At 38.1% G+C, this 8,209-nt stretch overlaps 1 long non-coding RNA gene across 1 annotated transcript; it reads left to right on the forward strand.

The window, feature by feature from the left end:
• Positions 1-296: 296 nt before the first annotated feature.
• Positions 297-6,211, forward strand: LOC131481575 (uncharacterized). The gene is made up of 3 exons (XR_009246416.1): positions 297-463; positions 5,816-5,952; positions 6,118-6,211. It is a non-coding gene; the product is annotated as an uncharacterized LOC131481575 (long non-coding RNA).
• The last annotated feature ends 1,998 nt before the right edge of the window (positions 6,212-8,209 follow it).

Consider the following 8,209-nt stretch of genomic DNA (forward strand, 5'->3'; position numbering starts at 1 on the left):
CTGGCTGGGGCGTTGCAGCACAGGCACCACATCAACATTGTGGGTCTAATTTGAAGTCTGCCTGCATTCCTCCTGCAGCTATCAGTTTCCAGCCGCCCAAAGCAAGCCTTTGCTCACCAGGGTTCTGTAAGCAAATTCATTGGCTTCTCATGACTGGCTGACAAACTTGGATACATTTGCTTCAGTCTTTGTCCCTTCCTGGTTCTGGATTCCTCAGTCATACCATAATCTAAGAGCTTCTAGAATAATTTACAATACTGCAAACCGCTTGTCAACATCGTCTCTAGTCAGGTTTCTTCAGATGCTTGAAACCTTTCCCAAGAATTTTCACATCAAAACAGAAACTCAAATCTCCTTTAAAAAGTACAAGGTTCTTTTACATGCTTGCAATTCTTGCCCCTATTGCCAAAAACAAGATAAGAGAAAGGGACTGTGTGAACAAAATCAATGATTGAGTACAAAAGTAAGTTTTGAGAATTTGCTATGATAAAAATATTCTTTCCTGCATCCTGAAAATTAAAAAGGTAATGACAGGAAATATTAATCAGTAATGTCTTCTAGTATCTTCATTGTGTAACTCCTTTTCAGCCATTCATTTACTTGTCCATTCAAATACTTAACACTAAGGTCTCTACAGATGTGAGGTACCGTGCCAATATTTGGATCACTGCCATGAATAGGGTAACCAAGCATCCGCCCTCATAGAGTCTGAACAAGAGATCATTAAAGGTGGGTATTAAACGTGAACCAACAATTGGATGCATGCATGGGTGATAAAGTGAGTTGTACCTGTCCTTTCAAGGAATTATAGTTACCAATAAAATGGGCTAGAAATGCAATTAAGCAGCAAGCTTCCAGCTAGAGCTCTGAGACATTTTTGCCCTTGTCACTGAAATGTATGCATTTATGAGTTTTCTTTCAGAATCTAAAATCTGAAGCTCTCTTCTCTTTAATTTCAGGCAAAGAGAATCAATGCCAGCACTCGATATTAGAAACACAAATGAATGGGCATACATGACACTTCAGTGAAGGGAAATGGGCACTTTGACAGTGTCAGTGACAGTGTATAAAACACGCTAGTAGAAAGGCATTTAAGTCCCTTGCAGTGTACTGGAGAGTTTTCCTACTGGATGCTGGAAAACTCATTTTAAGGATGTCAATGAGGTATAAACCTCTACATACATAAACACTGTTACCATTGATTACAATTTCCATTGGGAAGAATGAATTCAAAATATATGGGTTCATCTATTTTTTTTAATGAAAATGTGTCCAAAAGCGTCTGTTACACCACCCTGGAGATCAGGGACATTGTTCATTACTTGTGGGTTGGTTTGTTGTTGTTGGTTAGTACTCAGCCTGCCTGTTTCAACAAGATGTAAGACAGCTGTCGCTCATTCTCAAAGCCTCTAACATACACACACTTTAGTCATTTTGTGATTGGTGATTAAAATTACCATATATCCCTGACCAAAATATATGTTGGTGCAGACACTTTCAGTCCTGCTCTTTGAATTCAAAGAATGGAAATTGAATATGTGTTTGTGATTCTTCACTCAAGGAACCGGCAACTCCACAAGGAATCCTACTTGGCAAGAGCAGAAGTAGAAATCCGCAGAGATCAAGAGATGAGAGATAAATAAATAAAAATATTTTATGTTTATGTAGATTTATTTGACAAAATTAGAAGTGATATGAAAGTGTCAAACGTTGTTGTAAATTAACCCAAATATAACAGATATCTTGTTAGCATAAATATGAATCCTGATATTGTCTCAAGGTCCCACAGAAAATACTTCATGGAATTTTGGAATAAAGATCAATGTTAGACATTAAGTCCATAATTTTCTTTCTTTGTATCTATGAATTTGTTCTGCAATGTAATGAAATCTTAAAACTATCTACACTGAAAATATCAAATAGTGACACAGTATTTTAGACTTGTCAAACTCTTAGACAAGCCACAGCTTCGTAGAATAAGACCATGAAATATTTCTTAACAGAAAATGAGATTAATATGAATAGCAGAAAACCAGACATAATTCCATAACTTGAAAGCAATTCTAAAATTGGCCCCCTTTCCTTTACTAGGAAGAAATGTAGCTCTACTTTTCTCAATAAAAGAAGCAAAATTTCAAAGTTACAAAGCAGAAAATAAATGTCACTAGATGTACAAACGATAGTATATACACAGAACAGATAAATAACTAAAGATGATGTACAAATGAGAGGTATAACTGGTATATAACAAATATTTAGGAAAATAGAGAGTTATAGATAGGTAAATGCTGACAGGACACTAAGAGGTGAAGAAGACAGTAGATAAGACAGATAAGCACATGACACATGATAATGAAAGAATTATAGATGGTTTATAGAGGATAGCAAGTTAGCTAGATATTATTATTTACTATTTATTGACTCATTTATTGGAAAGGTCAAGAGGGATTAAGGAGTGGAACTCCAGCCTCAAGCCCTTTAATAATTGCTATTAATACTGTCAAAATGATGAAACTTGTGACCTGACCACCTCCCATTATGCCCCACCTCTCAATATTCTTGCAGTGGAATTATGTTTCCAATATACACTTGTTGGGAATCACATTCAAACCATAGCACCTCCCAAGCATTCCATGAAAGTGATGTTATGATAGGTTCTGCCAACTTTCAGTATGTCCAAAGCCTTGGCTCTGTCTTGGCTTCTGCCCTTGCACACTGGGATCAACAGTATCTGGAAGGCAGATGGCTGCCACGTACACTCAAGTGGCTATGACCAAAGGAAAGAAGTGGTGTTTTGCTCTAACAAGTGGGAATTGCAAGCCCAGGGGCGCCCCCCCAAAAACTGTTGGGTTGGAGTCCAGTTAATCATTTGAACAGTCAGGGACCCTGGACACCCCTCAGTTGCGTCCTTCTTTTGTCAGGAACAGCCACTGGCTCAGAGCTCCTGGACAGTTCACAGCTTATGCCTCACCCCCTCTGTAAGGAAACGAGCAAAGGAGCAGCAAGAAACCACAGCAACTTAGATTGCCCAAAGCAGCTTTGTCCTCCATATTCTTACCTTTTTTTTATGTCCCTTGCCCCGCTAAAAAAATAAGACTCATTTTGTACACATAAAAGAGAATTGTTTATGCAAAAAAAAAAGTTGGGATGACTAAGGACAAAAGTTTCCTCCTATCTAGCATGTATCGGATTTTATGCATGATTCCAGTTGATTTGCCTTGGAAGTTGTGAGACTTATTTTTAAAGAAAAAAAATATTTTCATCTTCTTTGAATGACATGGAGAAAGAGAGAGAGAGAGAGAGACAGAGAGAGCAATGGAGCAGGGCTCGAATCAGACACTCCAAGATGAGCTGTGGGTGTGCCAAGTTGTGGCTTAAGCCACTGCATCAAACCTACTCCTTTTACTCATTTTGGTAAGTACCACTTCTAACTTTTATTTTTATTATACACTATATTTTAACGGCTGCATTGTGAAGGTGAGCAGCCTTTTGTGAATAGGTAAGATTGTATGAGCCTGCTAGAGCCTATTCTATAAATCAATGCTTGCCGTGACTAGAACAGCTATTGCTGTTTCTCAATATTATACTGTTTCTGCCACAGGATGACCAAGCCATGAATGTGACCAATGACTTTGGAAAATATTGGAAAAAATAATTCTTGACACACTTCACATTTTAGGATATTTAATGATAAAACAGTACGCATTTTGACGTAGTTTGAAAATAGTGGATAATATATTGTGTCCAACATTACAGCCGTAGTCTTATTCATGGGTAAACATCCTCCAGAATGTATATCTGCCTGAAGACACTCTACACTTATTAAGTGCCAAGTTTATTTGAGGAAATATTAAGATAATTCAATATGATATATTTTGCAAAGATCTCACTTGGATCAGTAGGTGTTTTGACACAGCCCTTAAGCCACTCTTGGGGTATGCTCATCCTGTACGCGCCTTGGGTTGAGCTCTATTTCTGCTTGCCAGCAGAATTCCTGCTAGTACACGATCTCAGAGGTAGCATTTGACGCTCAGAGCACAGAGTCTCTATCAGGCATCTGGGAGACCTGCACAGAGCTGCAGCTTTCTGGCTGTGACCTGGTGCAGCCAAGACCACTGTTGGCATATAGGGGTGGGAGGTGTGCTGAAGTAATGAATAGGAGATTTCTCTGTATCTCTCTGTCTGCCACTTTTCTCTCGTGATCTCTGGTTTTCAAATTACAAAGTTTGCTATTTTGACTTTTTCAAGGATGGCTATCATATAATATGATTTTGTAATCACATTTGCTATTGCATTTGTTTTAGAATTTATAAAGTAATAGATGCTCAGTTCATAAAACAAGGCCAAAGGGCACTTTTCTGTGTTTCTTTTTTTTTTCTGACAAGCAAAGAAATAAAGAGTTCCTGTCTCCTAGTTTAGTCTCCAAATACCCTCTATGGCTGGGGTTAAGCCCAGGCTGAGACCAGAAATCAGAAACTCAAAGTACGTTTCACTCATGGGTGGAAGGAATTCAACTACCTGTTGCCTCACAGCAACAGCAGCAGCCAGTAATTAAAGTTGGATGTCAAACTTGTATACTCTCATGTAGGAAACCGGCATGTTAAGTAACTCTTAAGAGTCAATTTCAGGGGCCTAGCGGCAGTGTGGCCTAGTGGCTAAAGTCCTCACCTTGAATGCGCCGGGATCCCATATGGGCACTGGTTCTAATCCCGGCAGCTCCACTTCCCATCCAGTTCCCTGCTTGTGGCCTGGGAAAGCAGTCAGGGATGGCCCAATGCTTTGGGATCCTGCACCTGTGTGGGAGACCTGGAGGAAGTTGCTGGTTCCCAGCTTCGGATTGGCACAGCACTGGCCGTTGCACTCACTTGGGGAGTGAATCATTGGATGGAAGATCTTCCTCTCTGTCTTTCCTCCTCTCTGTATATCTGACTTTGTAATAAAAATAAATAGATCTTAAAAAAAGAGTCAATTTCAACAAAAACAAAAGCAATGATTCATATAGATCTGTAATGGACATCCATCAAATGTCTCATTAAAACTAACAACTAAAAGAAGAAACCAGAAATAACATTATGAACAGTTCAAGGGAGAAGTCAAAGAAGTAAAAATGTGCATGTAGTAAAGGAATGCTGAAATTAATTTACAAATGGACATGAAATTGTTTTTGCCCATTGAGTTCTCAGATCCCTTTTTAGCGAGAACTAATTTGTGTATCAAAAGGCAGCTGTTTACAAAGTTGTAAGATGACTTGAAAGCAAAGAAAAGCTAAACTCATATAATTCAGAAAAATATGTAAGTGTAAGTGAGGTAAGTGCTAAATGATGCGGAATTTTACAATGGAACTATTGAAAATCTTTTTTTATACGCCAAATTTTCATGCAACAAAAGAAGAAAAAACAGGTGAAAGGAAGGGAAAGAAAGAAAAAGAGAGAAGAAAACAAAATTTATTGTACCAGTTAAACCAACACTAGTATTTTGGTGTGTATTTTCCCAAAAGTAAAAACCGACAGAAATTACGTGGCATCACATACAATGCATATATCCCTTCTTTCGTTTAAAAATTCATGATATGTATACACACACATATATGTAATACATTTATATACAAGCATAAAACACATACACACATATGTACATTATAAATTACTTAACTAGTCTACTGCCATGGAATTACTTTGAATTTTTTATTGTGAATAACCACACAAGAAAAATCTTGGAACAAGTATCTTTGTATGCACTTAATTCTTCCTTTAGTAATCCTTAGAAATGGAATTTCTGGATCTTAGGCGAGGTCTGTTTTGATATATTTTGACAGGTGTTTCTAAATGGTTCTTCAGACGAGCTGCACCAACGTGAAAACCCTGCCAGCAGGAGAAAAGTGTGCCCAGTTCCTCATACTCCAGTCAGCACAGGGGCATTACCACTATTCTGAAGCTTGGCCAGTTTCAGGAGGTAAACCTAGCAGTTCTTTGTTGTCTTAAATCCATATTTTTAAAACAACTGAATTTTTTTTTACTTTTTGCATGTGCAAGCCAAAATAAGCATTTTATGAAATTTCCTGGGATTATAGATGGAGTTAAAACACAAAATTATGTCTTCTCTTTTATCCTTTGTTAGGAATAACCAAGGAACATTGGCAACTACAATGAACAGGTAGTATAGTTTCGAAAAGACAGGACCAGTTAAAGGTATTAGCATAGCATCTTTTAGAAGCTTTGAAAAAATGAAAAAATTAAAAAAAATTTAAAAAGTTTAAAAGCAAGTGTAAGCAAATGTTTCTATGAAAAGTATTCCTAAATTGTGGAACTGAAAAGCAGGGCTTGCATATCATTGGAGGAAAATTTGTTAATAATCGAGCATTCACACATCGGGATTTAGTGAGAGAAGCAGCATCTGTGTGGTGAATTATAGATAAAGGGAACAGTTTGCAGACTGCTCTCGCCCATGTCTGCTCACGTATACTGTGTAATTCAGGATTCAGTATATCTGGAGCATCTTTCCCTTTGTGGTTCGTTGGCTGACTGGTCACCTGTCTCCAGTAATGCTTGGTAGATTTTATTAACATGCTCAAACTGAAATGGTGGGACCGATGCTTTATAAACAAGATACATAAGTAATGTTTAGATTTCTCTTTAAGATCCTGCAACATTTCCAGCAAAATGAAAGAGAAGGATACAAAAAATACTATTTAATTACTCAAAATTCAGGATACTCTATAGACGGCATACAGTGGAACATTAGCTTGGATCTAAGGAAATTGACTCTATTTCTATGACTAGTTGTGACTTCTGTTTCTCTTTCACTTGGCTGAACCAGGATTGATGGAGAGCCTGATGAGGCCTTTGTTTGGGTGAGCAATGCAGAGGAACTATGGAGCTAGCACACCGAGCAGAAACCTTAAGCTTAGGATGCTTACTGCCTTCCAAAATTCATTCCAGGGGAATTTATACTGGTGACACCGGGAAACCCATTCTATTGATCAGGGCCTCTATTGTCTTCTTTGCGAAATGGAGTTTCCAGTCACGCTTTAAAGACTGCTGTGGGATAAGCATTTGGTCCAGTGGTTAAAACCCCACCTGGGACTCCTGCATCCCATGCCAGAGTACCTGGATTGGTTCCTGACTCCAGTTTCTGCTGCGATGGACAGTGGGAAGCTGCAGATCCTCAAGCAGTGAGGCCCCTGCCGCCCCTGTAGGGCAACTGGATTGGGTTCCAGACTCCAGGTTCCCATCCACTGGCTGTTTATGGGCCTCTAGGGAGTGAAGCAGCAGACAGGCTCTCTTCCTGATTCTCTGTCTTGGCTTCTCAATTAAAGAAGAGAAATATGTAAAGCTTGCTTCGATGATAGGCAGACACATCTCTCGTAGACTGATGCCCACACAGAATTAAGTCAATGTGAGAAACTGATTTGGCACTTTTATGTCAATCAGAAACAAAACAATTTCTCATGTGGTTTTGGGAAGTCTCAGTAATTTCTTAATTGAAATAAAGAAGAACATAGGCTTAATTCTGTTCCTCATTAGGAAAGAAGAAACTCATATTGAAGAATTTATAAAAATACAGATGTTTGAGCTGTTAAACAAACTATATGTGGGCTTCAAAGAACCACAGTAAAATCTTACTCTGGCCATGAATTCCTGAGGAAAAACAAAACAAATTATGACAATGAGCTCTGAGTAAAAGCAGCTCAAATCACTCACACTGTACTACTATCATTAATTTTATGTTAATAGGGTTTGTTAACTTAAGTTTTTACTATTACATGTGCTTTGTGGATTTTTGAGTTGAGGGATTAACTCTAGCCTATGGCCCCTAATTGGATATCGTCTAATTATTAATATTCATTTTTCCAGAGGGATTAGTTTCACAGATTGAGAGTTGATGAGTCGACAGTAGCTACTATTCCCCTCTGACTCATGAGTGTGAAAGACTATGTAATTCAAACATGACCCTTATCAACATCCACACTCCCACTACTATAAAACAAAACTCCGAACTTTTTTTAATTTTTCAGAATATGGAATAAAATAGGATTTACCAGCTCCTTAAGACAATGACTTTTTTGGGGGATAAGTGTATATCAATATATCTGTATTACAATTAGAAAGAGCAACACTTTGGTTTTGATAGACAAGAGAGAGATACTAAAGGAACATTTCTCTCCTAACCAAAATAGATGTGTCCTGCCTGTTATCAGCATTTGAAGATG

Source organism: Ochotona princeps, chromosome 1 (assembly GCF_030435755.1).
Source record: "Ochotona princeps isolate mOchPri1 chromosome 1, mOchPri1.hap1, whole genome shotgun sequence".
Taxonomy (NCBI): domain Eukaryota; kingdom Metazoa; phylum Chordata; class Mammalia; order Lagomorpha; family Ochotonidae; genus Ochotona; species Ochotona princeps.